The sequence below is a fragment of the Camelus ferus genome, chromosome 4 (assembly GCF_009834535.1).
Source record: "Camelus ferus isolate YT-003-E chromosome 4, BCGSAC_Cfer_1.0, whole genome shotgun sequence".
NCBI classification, from domain to species: domain Eukaryota; kingdom Metazoa; phylum Chordata; class Mammalia; order Artiodactyla; family Camelidae; genus Camelus; species Camelus ferus.
In genome coordinates, this window is record NC_045699.1 from 7,021,791 (window position 1) to 7,040,836 (window position 19,046).

The following is a 19,046-nucleotide window of genomic DNA, read 5'->3' on the forward strand; positions in this document are numbered from 1 at the left end:
TCTCCTCGTCTGTTTATTTAGAAAGAAACCATTGTGTGATGTGGTTACTCTAACGAGGACTGCGGAGCAAATTTTGCTTTTGGCATGATGAATCTGCAGTGTGCGTGTGTGTGGGTCCCAGAGGCCCTCCTGCCCGTTGCGTAGGGAAAAGTCTTAGAGTGGGGCCTGCGGACCTGAAATTCAAGCAGACAGATTTGCAGTCTGCCAGAGGATTTGCTATCCTCGGTCTTAACCAGCAATATTTTGGGGTGAAGGGGACAGTTTATACTCAGAAATCCAGTGTGTTGGAATGCTGGAATAACAGCAATTTTTTGTAATTTGCCTGAGTTTGCATTTGTGCTTTCTTTGGCCTAATCTGCTTAATTGAGACCTGAACTCTGGCTGGCTGCCAGCATTCACAGAGCATGTGGGCACCAGATTGATTTACCTCTATTTCTGTCGGCTGAAAAATGACATTCCTCCCACTCGGTTAGCCTCTCACCCTGGGGAAAGTCATATATTGAACCCACTTGCCTGAAAATAAATTAAAGCTTTAAGTAAATAAAGATAGAAAGTGAATGTACCCATTTTCACACTTACCCCTCGTTCTCTAAAAATTGAGATGTGTTAACAAGGACTCCATCTCAGAGGGAAACCAGTAGTGAGCAAAAAAATGGATTCTGATTGACCAGATCGTTCATTTTGAAAGACACACTCGGGCACGTGCGGACCTGTCTGCTGAGAGCTCCAGACAAAGGTCCCCCACCTCAGTTACATCTAGAAAGGGGGAGAGACTTGTGCACAGCAGAGCCTCACAGGAGACAGCATGAAAGAGGGTCTGTTTTAGAGATGCAAGCAACATGCCCACAAAGGGAATCGGTTTTGTTCTGGGAAGTGGGGAAGGAAGGTTCATGGAGGGGCCGCATCTGAACGGAAACTCTTCCCCATCAAGAGCAGCCACGTACGTGGGACTGCACAAAACGGAACACACTCTCCTTCTCAGTGTATCAGAGCACACATAGGTGTGTGCATGTATGCACACCTGCGTTTATATGTGTGCACGCGTGTGTGTGTGTAGACACACATACAGAGAGAAACTGCGGGGTGTTTTTAACATATATTTATTTATTTATTTTTAACTCAAGTATAGTCAGTTTACAATGTGTTAATTTCTGGTGTACAGCATAGTGATTCATTTATACACAAATATATATTCCTTTTCATACTCTCTTTCATTGTAGGCCATTACAAGGTATTGAATATAGTTCCCTGTGCTATACAGTGGGACCTTGCTGTTTATCTATTTTATATATAGTTGTTAGTATCTGCAAATCCCAAACTCCCAATTTATCCCTCCACCTGACCCCCCTTTCTCCCCTGATAACCACAAGTTGTTTTCCCCATGTCTGTTAACACCATCTTTAAAATTGTATCTCTTAAATTGTGGGAAGGTTGTGATAAATTTAGGAGAAGAAAAACAGTTGAGAATTTATGAGAATATATATATATATATAACTATTTTCTATACTCTAAATTAACTGTACATACATACATATATAAACTTTATTACACACATATGTATAGGTATATATATGCCATTATTGGTTAGGTTTCTATCTTTAATTAATTGTTCTAGTCAAGAATGATTGACCTACAACACTATGTTAGTTTCAGGTGTAAAAGACAGTGATTCAGTATTTCCTGACATCATAAAACGCTCCGCATGGTCAGTCTAGTTACCATCTGTCAGCACACAAAGTTATTACAATATTATTGACTGTACACTTCCACTCTGTAACCCATTTATTTTGTAACTGGACATTTGTACCTGTTAATCTCCCTCACCTGTTTCACTGAACCCCTTAACCACCTCCCCTCTCGCAAACACCTGTTTGTTCTCGATAACTAGCAGTCCATTTCATTTTGTTTGTTCATTTGTTTTGTTTTTTTAGATTCCACGTATAAAGGAAGTCATATGGTATTTGTCTTTCTCTAGCTGACTTATTTCACTTGGCATAACCCCCTCTGGGTCCTTCCATGTTGTTGCAATTGGCAAGATTTCATTCTTTTTATGGCTGAGTAGTATTCCGTGTGTTGTATATACCATAACTTCTGTATCTATCCATCTATCAATGGACACTTTGGATGCTGCCATCTCTTGGCTGCTGTAATTAATGCTGCAATGAACATAGAAGCATTATGTTAGCAGAAAGCATGTTGCCTTTTGAAAATACAAATAGTAGTAACTCGATATTTGGGTTAGGAACCAGTGTTAGCACCACAGGGCTTAGGAATGCTATCTTATAGAAATCCATGACAAAGAATCCAGACCTTCTGAGGGAAAAAAAGCATAGATGCTCATGCCAGTGAGAATAGGGTTCCTTTTCTTGAGAAGCATTCCAAAAGAAGTTCAAATATTCAGTTAATTAATGTTCCATTCAGTACTAGTTTCAAGGTATTCCCATTCACACAATGAAGACTTTCTTGATCCCTCTGGCCTCTGATGATCCAACTCTCTACCTTTTAAATTCCTGGAGCAATGGCTTGTGTGCTTCCCCTGGCATCGAACACAGTAGAGTATGGTGTGCATGGTGTTTTCTGTGTAAATGCACCAGCTCCCAATCTCGAGTCTAAGCGGGATGCATCCCAACTCTATTTCCCACTGACTGACCATGACCCAGTCAACGCGAACACCTCGCCATCACACAATTCCTTGCCGTGTGTGGGATTTTTGCAGCTTCGAGCACTCGATAGGTAGGGTTTTCATGTCTCTTCACTTCCTCAGGAGTGAGGATGCTTGATCAGCATTATCATGCTGTACTTTATTGGCTGCAAAAAATTCCCTCAGCCACGTAGATGAGCTTACTTCTGTTACTTGAGCTGAGTTACTGTCTGCCGAGTGAACATTTTGCCCAGGGTTTGATGTGGGTGGAAGTCCCTCCAGTTTATGACTTATATCTGTGCACAGCTACTGGGCCAGTCAGAAGGGGGGATCATGAAAATGAGTGGAAATCAGTGTAACATCGAAAACAAATATATAAATAACATATTTGTGAATGAACTAATGTGCCATAAGGAGGCTTGAGAGAGACAAATGTAGTTTATTTGAAAATCCTCATAAAATTGACAAACCTCCAACTCGTAAGATTGAACAAAAAGTTTATTTAAAAAAAACCCAGGAGATTGAACTTCCGCTCTCGGTCAGGATGGAGAATGAGGCACAGGGTCTCATTCCACCCGAAACAACAAGCACAACAGAGAAAACATATGAAATAATGGTTTTTAACACGCTGGACGTCAGCAACAAAAGACGGTGATCCCTGAGAGACAAGGGAGAAATAAGATAAGGCCTAGGGTTGCTCCAGATTTCCTGCCTTGCAAGAGATTCCAGGCCACAGCATCAGGATGGAGAACACAGGACGGCCCCCAAGTCCAAGAGCCAGAGCTAAATGTCTGGACAGGCTAAGGGGGCTGGAGTTTACTGGGAAGCATACAGAGAGAACAGCTGCAGAGACAGAGGACTCCAGAGATCCATAGACTTTTTCCTCTATGCATTTGGTGGAGTTGAGAGCCAGGCATGTGTGTGAGGAGAATACTCAAGGCTGGGGAAAGCTCTCCCCCAAGGACTCAGGTACAACCGTGCCTGGCATGCAGACAAGACTGGCAGGAGTGCCTGTCCCCACCACCAGACAGGGTAACAACATAATTATCTAGCATTGGGTAGAATCTTCAGAAGTGGCGATAATTAGCACTGGAATGCACACTGCTCTGCTCTTTCCTAACAGATATTAAAATCAAACCGTCTCCAAGTAACTCAGTAGCATCCAGAGAAAAGATAAAGAACATTTAAAGGAATGCAAAAGTATCTAGCATGTGTGGCATCCAAACAAAAATTATCAGGCCTGCAGAAAAGCAGGAAAGTGTTAACCATAAGCAGGAGAAAAATCAATCAAAAGATTATGCATTGCAAAAGGAAAGATTGGTTAACTTGAACACATAGCAAGAGACACAATCGAAAGTAAAAGACAGAGGGCAACAATTTCTCAAAACAAAAACAAGAAACAGAGCTTCACTGAGGTGTGAGACCATATCAAACGTCCTCATATGAACAAAACTGAAGTCTCCAAAGGGAGGGGTAAACAATTCTTTACAAAATAATAGCTAAAAATTTTCTAAAATAGATGAAAAACTATAAACTCACAGATCCAAGAATCTCAATGAACCCCAAGCAAAAGAAACAAAGAAAACCACACCAGGTATATTATAATAAAATTGCTCAAAATCTGTAAAAAATAAATTCTCAAAAAGATTTTTTATTAGAAATCATGCAAATGAGAAGACAATGAAGAAACAACAAGTTTATTTAAAATGATTATAAATTAATAAAAAAAGTTATTAAAGAAAAAAAGAAAAGTTTATACTGTAGAGCACAGGGAAACATAGTCAGTATCTTGTAGTAGCTTCTGGTGAAAAAGAATATGAAAATGAATATATGTATATTCATGTATGACTGAGGAATTGTGCTGTACAGCAGAAATTGAGACGTAAAGTAGACTGACTACACCTCAATAAAAATCATTTTAAAAAATGAGTGTTGAACTTCAGAACATTCATTTTTTTAAACAAAAATAATTTCAAAATCATGTAAGGTTTACAACATATGTAAAAGTAAAATATATGACAACAAGAGCCTAATTACTGGGGGGGAAATGGAAGTATACAATGACGGGGTTGTTATATGTAAAGTAAATACATAAACATCACTAAAAGGTAGACTGTGATGACTTGAAAATGCATAATATAACCCCTAAAGCAACCACTAAAATATCAAAATGAAGAATTATGAACTAAGTCAACAAAAAGTATAAAATGGAACATAGGAATGCAAAAGAAAGCAAAAAATGAGGAAAAAGGGAACAAAAAATAGGACAAATATCGATCAAACAGCAAGATGGTAGATTTAAATTTAACCCATATTAACAACCACATTAAATGTAAATGCTCCAAATACAGTAATGAAAAAGCAAAGGTTGTCAAGTTAGATAAAAAAGCAAGACCCAAGCATATGCTAATACAAAATACAGTTATATGCAATACAATATGTATATCTTGCATATGTAAATATAAAGATATAAAAGGAAAATAGGTGGAAAAAAGACATATCATGCGAACACTAACCAAAACTACAAGGAGAAATGGACAAATTCACCATTATACTTGGAGATGTCAGTGTCTCTCTTTCACTAATTGATTACAGCTAGCAGACAGAAAACCAGTAATGATATGAGAAGAACATCAATGTTAACTAACTTGCCTTCATTGACATTTATAGAACAATACACTTAATGACAGCAGAAAACACATTCTTTTTAAGTGTTCAGAGCACAATGACCAAATAGGACATGGGCCATAAAATAGGTCTCATCGTATACAAAAGGATGCAAGCCACTCAGAATATTATCTCTGACCACAATGGAATTAAATTAAAAATAAAGAACAAAAAATATCTGGGCCGGGGGGGGGGAGGAGGATAGAAAGAGGAATGTAACTTCACATTCTGATGAAATGTAAAAGGTAATAGGGCATGATCAACAAAAGAAAAAAAATTAACATATTGAAAATGTCTACTCTGCAAACAAACAAACGACAAACAAAAACAAACAAACAAACAAAACATTGTCAAGAGAATAAAAGCCAAGCCTCAGACTGGGAATAAGTATTTGCAAAACACATATCTGATAAAGGGCTATCCAAAACATATAAAGAACTTTTAAAATCCAACAATAAGAAAACAAACAACTCGATTATAAAATGCGCCAAAGACCTTAAGGGACACCTCACCAAAGAAGATACACAGACAGCAAACGAGCTTATGAAAAGATGTTCCACATCACATGTCATCAAAGAAATGCAGATTAAAACATCATAAGATACCACTACACACCTGTTAGAATAACCAAATTCCAGAACACTGACAACACCAAATGTTGGCAAGTGCGTAGAACACAGTAACACTCATTCACTGCTGGTGGGAATGCAAAATAATGCAGCTAGTTTGGAAGACAGGTGGCTTTTTACAAAATGAATCATACTCTTACTCTATGATCCAAGAATCACCTCCTTGGTATTTACCCAAAGGAGCTAAAAAGTTATTTCTAGACAAAAAGCCTACATATAGGTGTTTATAGCAGCTTTATTAATAATTGCCAAAACCTAGAAGCAACTAAGATGTTCTTCGGTAGGTGAATGAATAAATAAACAGGTACATCTAGACCATGGCGCATTAATTCAGAGCAAAAAAGAAATGAGCTATCAAGCCATAAAAAGACATGGAGGAAACTTATATGCATATTGCTAAATGAAAGAAGCTAATTTGAAAAGGCTGCACACTCTGTGATCCCATCCATATGACAGTCTGGAAGAAGTAAAACTATAAAGACAGTAAAATAATGCCATTTGCAGCAACATGAATGGAACTAGAGATCGTCATTCTAAGTGAAGTAAGCCAGAAAGAGAAAGAAAAATACCATATGATGTCAGTCATATGTGGGATCTAAAGAAAAAAAGAAGAGAGAAAGGACAATGTGAACTCATCTACAAAACAGAAACAGACTCGCAGACATAGTAAACAATCTTACGGCTACTGGGGAAAGGGATGGGGAGGGAGAAATTTGGGTGTTTGCAATTTGCAAATGTTAACCACTACATATAAAAATAGATTTTATAAGTTTCTTCTGTATAGCACCGGGGACTATATTCAATATCTTGTTATAACCTTTCATGAGAAAGAATATGAAAACGAATATATGTATGTATATGCATGACTGGGACACTGGGCTGTACACCAGAAATGGACACATTGTAACTGACTGTACTTCAATTAAAAAAAATGTATTTTCAGGACTATATTAGAGCTCCTTTTCACAGTAGCATTGGTTATATGATGATATGTATGAGATATTAACAGCCATGTGAAATTTACAATAATAATTTTTAGGAGTGAAAAGAAAAAACTAGTCCTACAGAATTCATAATCCAAATAGCATAATGTTGAACTGAGAATAACTGCTTTGTAAAATTCCCAGTTAGGATCAAAATCTAACATTTAAAAAATATCTCAAAGCTATGAATCAGTTTAAAGGCTATCTTTTTCCCCAAAATCTCAAATAGAAACATTCCAAAAAATTAAAAAAATAGAGTAAAATGATTAGTGGTACCAGGAGCAGGTGGTGGGAATGAATGAATAGGTGGAGCACAGAAGATTTTTAGGGCAGTGTAAATACTCTGTATGATACTGTAATGGTGGATATATGTCATTAGACATTTGTCCAACTCACAGAATATACAACACCTTGAGTGAACCCTAATGTAAATGATGGACTTTGGGTGATGGTGATGTGTCAGTGTGGGTTTATCAGTTGTAACAAGTGTACCCTTCTGGTGCAGGAAGATGATAACGGAGGAGGCCATGCACGTGTGGAGGCAGGGGATATTGGGAAGACGGTACCTTCCTTTTAATTTTGCTTCTCCAAAAGAAAAAAAAAAGTGTCTTAAAAAAAGTAATGTGGAGTTATTAGAACTACTTTAAACCAGTAGATTTGCAAATTTAAATGAAAAGATAGTACTAGGAAAACAAACTAGACTTAACAGAAATAGACTAACTGAAGATTTGAATCAATATTTAAAAATCTTCCTTCAAAGGTCTCTAGGGTTAAATGGTTTCATGGTAAAATTAGTTAAGTATTCAAAGAACAAATATTCTAATAATACATAAATTATTCCAGCCTATAGAAAGAGGATGATTTCCCCAACTCACTTTATGAACATTGCAAAATCTTGACACCAAGTAGGCAAAGGGCAATACAAGAAAGTAAAGTTATGGGCCAATCATATTAAATCCATTAATATGTATAAACAATACCATGACCAAGTCAACCCAGAAATACAAGATTGGTTTAACACTCAAATACTAATCAAATTAAAGAAAAAACTTCAGTAACAGAAAGCAGATCAGTGGTTTCCGAGAGCTGGGTGAGGATGGTTATTGACTAAAAAGGGCCACGAGGGAGCTGTTTGTGGGGAGGGAAACGTTATAACATCTATTTGTTGCATTGTTTGCATACATTTGCCAAAGCACGTTGAACCGTACACTTTAAAATGGTGAGTTGTATTGTATACAAATTATACCTCCATAAACCTGATTTTAAAATATCAATCAAAATGATAAAGCTTTTTAACAAATTAAAAGAAAAAATCATATAATTATCTCAAAGGAGATATAATAGGGTCAAACTGATAAAAGTGTGACATTCATTTATTTTTAATAATCTCTTAATAAACTAGAAATAAAATAAAATAAACAAATTACAAAACAATTAGAAAAAACACATCCAATTATGAAAAATTGAAAAGGGTAAAAAAAAACCTAAAGCCAGATTATTGCAGTTATTGAAGATCTTAAAAGAATGCATCAAGGCAAAGAAAAGAAATAAAATCAGTAAAGGTTGTCAAGAAAGAAATAAAATTGTTATTTGCATATAATAATACTGCATAGACAATCCCAAAGACTCTGTAAACATAGCTCTTAGAAATAGTAAGACAACTATGGAGACAATCATGAAACTTTATTGAAAGAAGCCACAAAGGAATGAAAAGATGTATCGTATTTATAGATTGGAAGCTGGTCTATGAATCAATAAAATTTTAGTCTCCTTTTTTGATACATGACAAATTCATTGCAAAATACATGAAAAGCACAAATGGACAAGACTCTCCAAAGCACCCCTGAATGAAAAGGAAAACTGTAAGTGAGGTGAATGTTTGCATAAACAGACACAAAGAATTACTATGAAATTATCAAATAAGACAGTGGAGTATCACTGGAGGGAAAAACACGTATATGTAAAATTTTGATTTTTGACAGAGTAAACATTACAGTTCATTGAGGAAAAGAATGGACTTTTAAGCAAATAATGTTAATACAGTTGGTTCAATCTATGTGGAAAAAAATTAAATTAGACTCTACCTCAAAACATACCCAAAACTCAGCCACATACAACACGGATGAATCTCACAAGCACATGATTAAGAGATGGGAACACGTTGCCAAGGAATTTATCGCCAGGGCTTTATTTATGTTAGATTCAAAAAAAGGCAAAACTAAGCAATTAGCTTTCTTAATAAAAAGATCAATACAGAATTTAGGAGTGGTTGCTTCCTGGAGGTGGAAGAAGGAATTTTATTAGGAAGTGGTATCCAAGGCAGGAGTCAGGGAATGTTTTCTAAAAGGGCCAGAAAGTAAATTTTTTTGGCTTTTTGGGCCATACGGTCTCTGCCACTGCTGCTCAAATCTGCAGTTGTAGAAAGAAATCAGCATAGACAATATGTAAACAAATGGCCATGGCTGTGTTCCAATAAAACTTTATTTACAAAAACAAACGGCAGGCTGGGCTTGACTTGTGCCTCTGATCCAATGTATTAACAATGGATTTATGGTTGTTCAATGATTTTATTTAAGAATAAATACACACAGAGGCATTTACATATATATTGACTATGCATGCTGTATTTCATAGTAAAAATTCTTTTAAAAATAAGGCTAGATACGTTTTTTAAAAAAAATTCCCTAAGGGACCTTAGCCAAAAGTCACATGTTGACTTTCTTTTAAAAAATAGGTTGACTTATTTTGATCTGTGACTAGTATTTTTCATTTGTTTTTAAATTTTTTTTTTTTTTAATGGAGGTACTGGGGATTGAACCCAGGACCTCGTGCATGCTAAGCACGTTCTCTTGCATTGAGCTATACCCACCCTACTTTGTGCTGACTTCTCACGGAGACCATCAGGAGTGAAAGATCCCATTGCTAAAAAGTAGAGAGATGTGAATCACACCCAAACTTAACCGAGTGCCTGGCACATAGTAAACATCAGTGCCTGGTGTTATTATTTTGAGATTTCCCAGCCATCCTAAAACTTGGTAGCCATTCTCCCAGAAACTGGCCTCACCTCGGTAGACGGGACCAGTCTTCCCTCTGTGAAGGGGCTGTCACCAGGTCACCACCAGCACCTGTAGAATACCTTTGAGTGGTATCTGAAACTGGGCTGTTTGGGCTCAGTTCTTGGCTTCACCACATGGTAGCCATGTCACCTGGGAAAAAATGACTTAAATTCTCTGGTTTCAATTTCTTCATCTGTAAAATAGGAACAAAAGTGGTATTTATCTCAGGGTTGTAATGAGGATTAAATAAGTTAATATGCATAAGATGCTTACAACAGTGTTTAGCACATGGTTAACGATTTATAAGTTTTAGTTACCATTATTATCAACAACTTAAGATTATTCTATTAACATCCAAAATTTTAATATTAGTTCTTGTCATTGTAGAGAACGCCCCCCCCCCCTTAGAAATGGAGAATTGTATGACACAGTTATTTCTCAGCTATTCTATAGTTGGATTTTTTTCAATCCAAAGACATAACCTCGAATAATTAATTCGATTTTTATTTTCATGTATTTTACTTCTCTCGCTACCCCCTTCACTTCTTATTTTTCTATTATTGTTCACTACAAGTATGATAAAAATTATCCACATCTGTTATTTATCTTTTCATCCTGGGGCAAGGCAAACGTGTATAGTTACCCTCAACATAACAGGAACCAGATGGAGCCCATGGAATCATATGCATTATCAGTTTACAAATTCAAACTTTTCCAAAGATCGTCCACAAGCAGCCCAGGATTCTTGGGTGCAAGAATTTGCACTGCAATGTTTATACTCCACAAACATTGATGTAAAGCACTGCTTGCAGCTGGCGTCTCATCAGAGTGATTGGGCTTAAAAAGCGGTTCCCAGTGGTTCTCAAACTTTGCTGTCCATTAGAATTGCTCCAGGGGCTTAAGAAAACCCCTGTTCTCAGGCCCCGCCCTGTACCAATTAAATTAAAATCTGTTGGGTAGTATCAGTAGCACCAGTTTTTTTTTTTTCCTTTTTTGTATTCTAGGTGATGCCAATGTGCAAGCAATTTTGACAAATAGCAAGAGATTAAAAAAAAAAAAAAGACTTTGCATTATTTGGTCATTATGAGGGAAATGCCAAAAGACCTAAGCACGCTTTCACTTGGCGCCACTGATTGCCGTTCTCATTAAGTGATGTACATATCTGGGTAAAGATTTCATCCTACTCAAGTTCCAGTTTGTATCCCCAAAGTGCAATACCTCAAGAATATCCTTCTCAGAAAGAGCCAGCACTAGAGGGTAGGAAGGGATAAATTTGGGAGTTTGAGATTTGCAAAAATGTTAACCACTATATATAAAAATAGCTAAAAAATAAATTTCTTCTGTATAGCACAGAGAACTATATTCAATACCTTGTAATAACTTTTAATGAAAAATAATATGAAAATGAATATATGTATATATACGCATGACTGGGACATTAAGCTGTACACCAGAAATTGACACATTGTAACTGACTATACTTCAATTTAAAAAAAGAAAAAGAAAAAGAAATAGCAAGCACTGATTTGATTAGGCCGTGAGGATTTAATCTTGCCTTATTAAAAAAAGAAAAAGAGACAGAGAAAGACAGAGAGAGACTGAGAGAAGAAACTCAATCCATTTGTCCAATTTTCAAGTCAATTGCTATTCACTCAACAAGTTACATCCTGGGCTTAACACAAGCTCTGTGTCTGTTACACTTAATCACATGCAGTTGGCCTTCAAACAGAGATCAGAAGGTGACACACAAGGTATGTCCCAGGCACCAGCTGGCTCCAATTCAGTGTCCTGGAAAGAGCTGTGCTGAACAGTGGGTCACTTTTCAGAGGATGGCCCACTGGACGCCTCTCAGAAGACAATTTGCTTTGATCTTGAAGGGCATTTTCACTCTCATGAAAATCTCTGGGTCCCACAGCTCCCTACAATGGGCTCAGTGTCTGCAGAATCCTTTCCCAAGTCATCTTCTCGCTGCAGAGGAACAATGAGGCACTTGAATTTTCTATGAAGAGCTGTGTTGCCAACAAGAATTGGATCCCTCATCTTCATTTAAAAAAAAATAGAAATAATATTTCAAACAATAACTCTCCTTTGAGATGTAAAGTTGCTTTGCTGCTTAGAACTGTCATCTGTTTGGTTCAGGTAAGAGATTTTAGTGACTACAGATTATCTGTAAAATGAGAAACTGTTCTTTGAAATGATATAATCTCTTAGACAATTTCTAGCTCTTAAATTTAAAGGTGTCTGATTTTGAGCATCTAGAGATAGCTTCAGACAAAGGTTAAAGTATCAGTTTTACTGTTTATCTTAAGCAAATTATTTATTCTTTCTGCACCTTAATTCTTGCACCTCTAAAAAGTTACTTATCATTATACTTGCCCCGTAGGTCTAGAGAGTCAGATGGCTAAAAGCATGCATTCTAGCATCAGACTGCCTAGTCTGATCCCCGGCCCCAGGAGACCCAGCTATGTCACTTTGCACAAGTTTCTCAACATCCCCATGCTTCATTTCCTTTGCTTGTCAAGTTGGAATGTTTACAAGGAGTATTTCATAAGGTGATCGTGGGGATTAAGTAAGTTAATGGGTATTAATCTTAGCACAGAATCTGACAAATAATGAACATTTAAATACAAAAATCACTGCTGTCATCATCATATCAGTATAAAATGATACTGCAGAAATAAAGCAATTATAGATGCTCCAGGCATGTATACTCCCATCCTCTTTGTCTCCCCTCATTCCCAGAAATCCTCACTCCCCCAAGCTTTCTTAACACCTGAGACCAAGCCTGTGGGAACCTCCGTCTCAGCTGAGGAACCAGGGACAAACAGGGAAAAGGAACTTTTTATGTTTCTGGCTCCAACTCCTTCCTCGTTTCCTCCTATTTTCTGAAACTCTGTATTAGCATAATAAAGTTAGAAAAAAATCTGATCTTTTTCTTTCTTTACCTACGGCACTCAATGCCTAAGAAAATCTTCCTTAGTTTTCCAAAGAGGTAAAATATAAATTTCCTCTGCAGGGATGAGCAAATGGAAACAAGTGATCAGATTTTTAAAAATTAAAGATATAGTTAACTTACAATATTATTAACCTCAGGTGTTCAACATTGTGATTCAATATTTTTATAGATTATACTCCATTAAAGTTCTTACAGAATAATGACTATACTTCCCTGGATAATATATCCTTATTGCTTATTTATTTTATACATAGTAGTTTGTCTCTTAATTCTATATACCCCATTTCTCCCCTCTTCCTTTTCCTCTTTCTACTGATAACCGTTAGTTTGTTCTGTGTAGATGTAAGTCTGTTTTGTTGTATACATTCAATTGTTTTGTTTTTTAGATTCCACATATAAGTGATCACATGAAGTATTTGTCTCTGTCTGATTTATTTCATTAAGCATAATACCCTCTAGATCCATCCATGTTGTTGCAAATGGCAGAAGTGGCAGTATTTCATTCTTTTTTATGGCTGAGTAATATTCTATTATAATCAAGAGAAACAATGTTTTCACGTGAAATAATAAACAGTAATAAATTATAGCTCATGATGCAGAAAATATCAAATTGGGGGATCCAATTCTGCACTTGTATGGCTCACCTTACCCTAATCTTGCCCCTGATAGCATCTGTCTTTATTTAAATTTCTGATACTTTGTGCATCATGAATTTTTGCATTAATGTTGAGTTTTCAAAATGTTGAGTTGTTTTTTATTGTTCTGTTTTGCATGAGTAATAGGGAAAAGGCATATCTAGTCCATCTTCCTGGAGATTCTAAAAGTTATACATCTAACCAAACATTCATTCATAAGTGAAAGCCACTGAAAATCAACCTCAGGAGTGAAAGTCTTCAGAAAAAATTCCTACATATCCCCTTACATTAAAAATTGCTCGAAGAAATACTGCAGCATATTCAACAATGGGGAAGAGGCAGTGTTTTCTTCAAATACTGATGAACGATGAAAACAGAAAATCCACAATTAAGCCTAGATAATTATAGTTTATGTAGATATGAAGCATAATGCAAACGTTAGCAAGCCAGTCTTGAAATAGAAGACTATGAATGTAATGTAAAAAAATTTATAATCCTTAGCCAAAATCCTAAATAATATAAGTAAACTTTGAAAACAAGAAGAAGTTCAGGAAGGAATGAAAAGTGTATTGAATGCATTATCTTCCAGAGAAGAATGTACAAGCTCTTATTTTGGCCTTTACGTATTTTTTTTTTGAGATGAAATTTATATAAAATGAAACCACCCATTTTAAAGTAAAGGATTTGGTGGCATTCAGCACATTCACAATGTTGTGCAGCCACCACCTCTACCTAGTTCTGAAACAGCTTCATCACCCCACGAGGGAACCTCATGACCATTAATCATTTGCTCGCATTCCCCTTCCTCCCAGTCCCTGGCCACCACTAACTGCATCCTGGCTACGTATCCTAGTTAACTATTATGGATATTTCACATAAATGGAATAACACCAACCTTTTTGTGTCTGCCTTCTTTCACTTAGCACGATATTTCAAAGATTTACCCATGTTATAGCATGTATCAGGATGCCGTTCTTTTTTATGGCTGAATAATATTTCATTGCATGTATCTGCCACATCTTGTTTATCCATTCATTCACTGATGAACATTTGAGCTATTGTGAATGGTGGTGCTATAAATATGTATGTATACACATTATCTGAGTACTGTTTTGAAACTCTTAGAAGAAAGCATAAGAATATATCTTCATGGTCTCAGATTTAGCAATGAATTCTAAAATACAACACCAAAAGCACAAGCAATAAAAGAAAAAAAATAGATGAATTGGATTTAATTAAAATTAAAAACTCTTCTGTTGCAAATGATAACATCTAGTAATTGAAAAGATAATGGGAGAAAACATTTGGAAATCTGGGTACAAGAGACTTGTGTACAGACTATATAAAGAACTCTTAGGACTCAACAATAAAATAATGAACAATCCAATTTTCAAAATGAACAAAGGACTTGAACACACATTTCTCCAAAAAAGATATACGAAGGGCCAAAAAGCACATGAAAAGACGCTCAACTTTATTAGTCAAATCGAAGCCACAATTAAGTACCACTTCACATCCACTATGATGGCTAGAATTTTTTTTTTAATGGAAATAACAAGCATTGGCAAGTTGTGGAGAAACTGGAAACTTCACACGTTGTAGAAACGTAAAATGTTTAAACCACTGTGGAAAAGTTTGGCGGTTCCTCAAAAAGTTAAACATAGGATTACCGTATGGTTCGGCAATTCCACTCCTCAGTATAGACTCCTCAAAAACTGAAAACAAATATTCTTTACGATTTTAACCATGAAAATATTATAGTATATTTTTAGGTAAAAGTTAACTGTTAGTAGAATTAAACACATAGGGTAAAAAAAAAAAAAAGGAAATTTAGCAAAACACATAAAACAGAAAACAAGAGCAAAAAGAATGAAGTAACACAATGTAAACGGCTTAAACACTCCTGTTAAAAAAGATAACAAACAAAAACATTATCAGAGTGGCTCAACCAACATACTTCAACGTTTTGGTGACTTTTGTTTTGCTTTTGTAAAAGATGCACCTAAAACAAAATGATTGATAAATTAAAAATGAAGGGATAGACCAAAATGTTTGAGACATATTTTGTTTTTGTTCTCTTAAGCTACCAAATTACCTACAGAACATCTGATGGATAACCAGGGAACCATCTAATGAGTAGGCAGTTTGGTGAAACTTTAAAATCATGGGAAGAATGAAAAATAGCCTCTCAATGCCATGTCTACTTGATGCCCCCAACCCTGGACCAACTGAAAAACTTTCTGACAATTACTCCATGGAAAATTATGGGCAGTGCTCAAGTCAGGGCTTGTTCAATTAAAACAGAATCCGATATGACAAAAAGAATTTCATGGTCTTGGATATTTGGTTGGGAAACCTGCCTTACGAGTGTCAGCAAAAAGATCTGAATTCCTTATTTCTTACATAGTTTGGCCTCATTCATTCATTTAACCAAGAAATGCCATCTTTAGGCAGGTCATGATGCTAAACTCTGGAAATTCATCAGTGAACAGACCTTGAATTCAGACAAGTTCTAGTCTTCATGGAACTTATATTCTAGTCAAAAGAAATATACATTAAACAAGGAAAACAGAGAAGAAGTAAAATAATTTTAGATAACAGTGAGTGCTACAAAGAAAGCAAAACAGTAATCGGATGGGCATGCCAGGCATGAGGACCACTTAGCTCTCTAGTGGTGACAAAAGTCCTCACTTAAGAGACACTATTTACACTGAAAATGTTGAAAATGCAGGGAAAGTACAAGAAAATGTTGAAAAATGCAAGAAAAGGTTAGTCATGCAGAGATCTTAGAATGACATCTGGGTCAGGGGAAACCGAAGGTGCAAAGGCCCTGGGACCAGAAGAGCTTGCTGAAGTTGGGGACAGCTGGTGATCTCTGCCAGTCGGCCTCTCTCTCTGACCAACAAAAATCCGTATAATTCCTTCTTTCCACACAAAGAACAAACTCACCTGCTCTTCAGTGGAAATATCCAAATTTCCCATCCATTCACTGCATGCAACTTAACGTCCGTGATCTCTGGGTGATGTGCAATTCTCTCCATTAGATCCTGTCTTTGTTCCTTAACCTCTGAACGAAATGACAAAGAATTTGCTCTCCTCACTCATCACACTCCCATGAAATGCAGAGATAGGATAACCATGAGACAAACTCAGAAAAGAAAAAGGATGGGAAACACACTGGTCCATATCAATGACAGAGTCTTCTGAGCAGGCATTAGAAAGGCAGATCCCCTGTCCTGACAGTGATTTGACAGTGATTCTGCCCTCGGATAGGAACTCCCTTGTCAGTTTCACTCCATGACTCCTGGAACTTTCCCCCTGTTATTTCCCTCCGTGGATACACCTGAAGTATAGAAGACGGTATGTAGACTCTCCTTGAGAACCACGTATTTTCAGTTGCTTCCTACAGGTATAAATTTCAGGGCTCAAGAATTGTTCTACTGCTTAAACAGGGCTCATGGTTTCTTTGGCGATACAATTTCCTCAAACACTTGGAAAGCTTCTAATCGATCTGCTTCCATACAAAGTTCTTTCATAGACATTATTCTTCTAGGTGCTTTGTCTCTTTGCTGCTTCTCCCCCATACTTCCTCTCTCAATTTACTTTAAGGCTTTCTGACACATGACTTAGCTGAGGTGGGCAGCAGCAAGCCTATCGCTGAGTTTCTTACTGAGCTCCCTGCCACGGGAAGGTATTTTAGTCTCATTTTCTACTCTTTGGATCCAGAAGCAAGCGGCTTCTCCAACTTTGCAACGCCTTTAATTGCTAATTTCAAATCAGCCAATTCTTTAATCAGTTCATCTCTTTCTTGTAATCTCTTTGTATAAACAGCAAATATATCAGCAAGTAACACACCATAAAACTCTTTCTAACTAACTTCTTTTCATTTTCAACACACTCAGTAGGCATGTGGTCTGCCTTCCAAGTCAGGCAACAGTTTTACCAAATGTTCTGTTACCGCATAAGCTGGATCTCCATTTTTCCACCCTGTTTTATTGATTTCTCCTCTACCAACTCTTTGACCAAGTCAATACCATCTAAGTTTAAGTTTAAGTTTGTATCATAGCAACATCTTCTTTCAAGGTACCAGTTTCTGTACTAGTTATGGCAGGCTAAGTTGTGATGGGAAGACACTATTTGCTAACCCAGATGAAAGAGGATGGTGGTTGAGACTAGAATTAGCCGTGGACATGACTGGACATGGTCAAATTCCAGATAAAACTTGGAGGCAGAATCACTGGGACAGGCTGATGTATTGGGTATGGAAGGACTGGGAAAATAGATTATCAACTTACCCAGGGTTTTGGTCTGCATAACTGGGTGAATGGTGGTCTTCTTTTCCGAAATGGAAACATCTGACATTGGACCTGAGATATGAAAGATAGAAAGGATCCAAACAAACACATACTTATGAGAAGAATATAGGGGGGGAAAAAAGAAACAATAAGAGTAGAGACCTTAAGAATGAAAAAGCTTGTAAATCAATTATACTTCAATTAAAAAAAAGAAAAGAAAAGAAAAAATGAAAAAAGCTTGACTTGTTTGTGAAACAGAATGAAGGTCATTATGGCTAAATTGAGAATGTTTTTCTCTTCTAGCCATTGAAGAAAGATCATTTTAAGTTGCCATCATGAAAATATAAGAATTAATTAATACACTTATATAAATAGCATGAGAGATTATCAGTTTTAAAACTTGCTGAAATTATTTTATAGTATAAAAATATTTACCTGTGAGATGGATGATACTAAATTATTTCCTAAGAAGTTCTAAATCATTTGGGATGTGTTTTATCATGTCCTCAATAAGGTTAATCAGTGTTAATCATTGTATGTGATTAATGATGTTAACAATGATGTTAATCACTGTGTGTGCTCTTAAAAATGACAAGAAAGTATTAAGTTCAAATTCTCATCGACTAGAAACTGAATCTTCACTAAGTAATTAAATTCTTCAAGTAATTAAAAATTGATAGTACTGAAATTTGATATTTGAACCCCAAAGTGAGCAAAATCTGAATTTACTTCTTATATCTCACAGTGTTGGCCAGAATCTAGCTGTGTTGAAATACTTAATTGTTGAAATTGTATGGTAAAACCCTACAGAACAAGTGGCACGCTGAAGATTATACCACTGGGCCTGGGGCCATAGAACAAGGCGGGGGCTTACAGAAGGGGCTTTGAGGAAGAAGGTCTTAAGAACTAGATCTGAGTGGTGGGGGATCTTGTGGGCATGAATTGCAGGGACCAAATCTGCGTGTCACATCTTCTGCTGTGTTGGTGTAGGCACTGCCTAAGTCAGTTGCTACGATATTAAATTATTTTTGGCATGAAGACCCACTGTCATATGCTAAAGAAATATGTTCAGACATCTCCCGTTCTCTTTGAATATAGTGTTTCTGTGGTCTAGGGTAGACAATCGCAATATGCTGTATTCACAGACAACCTTTTATTCATGAGGTTTCAAGTACTTGAGCAGA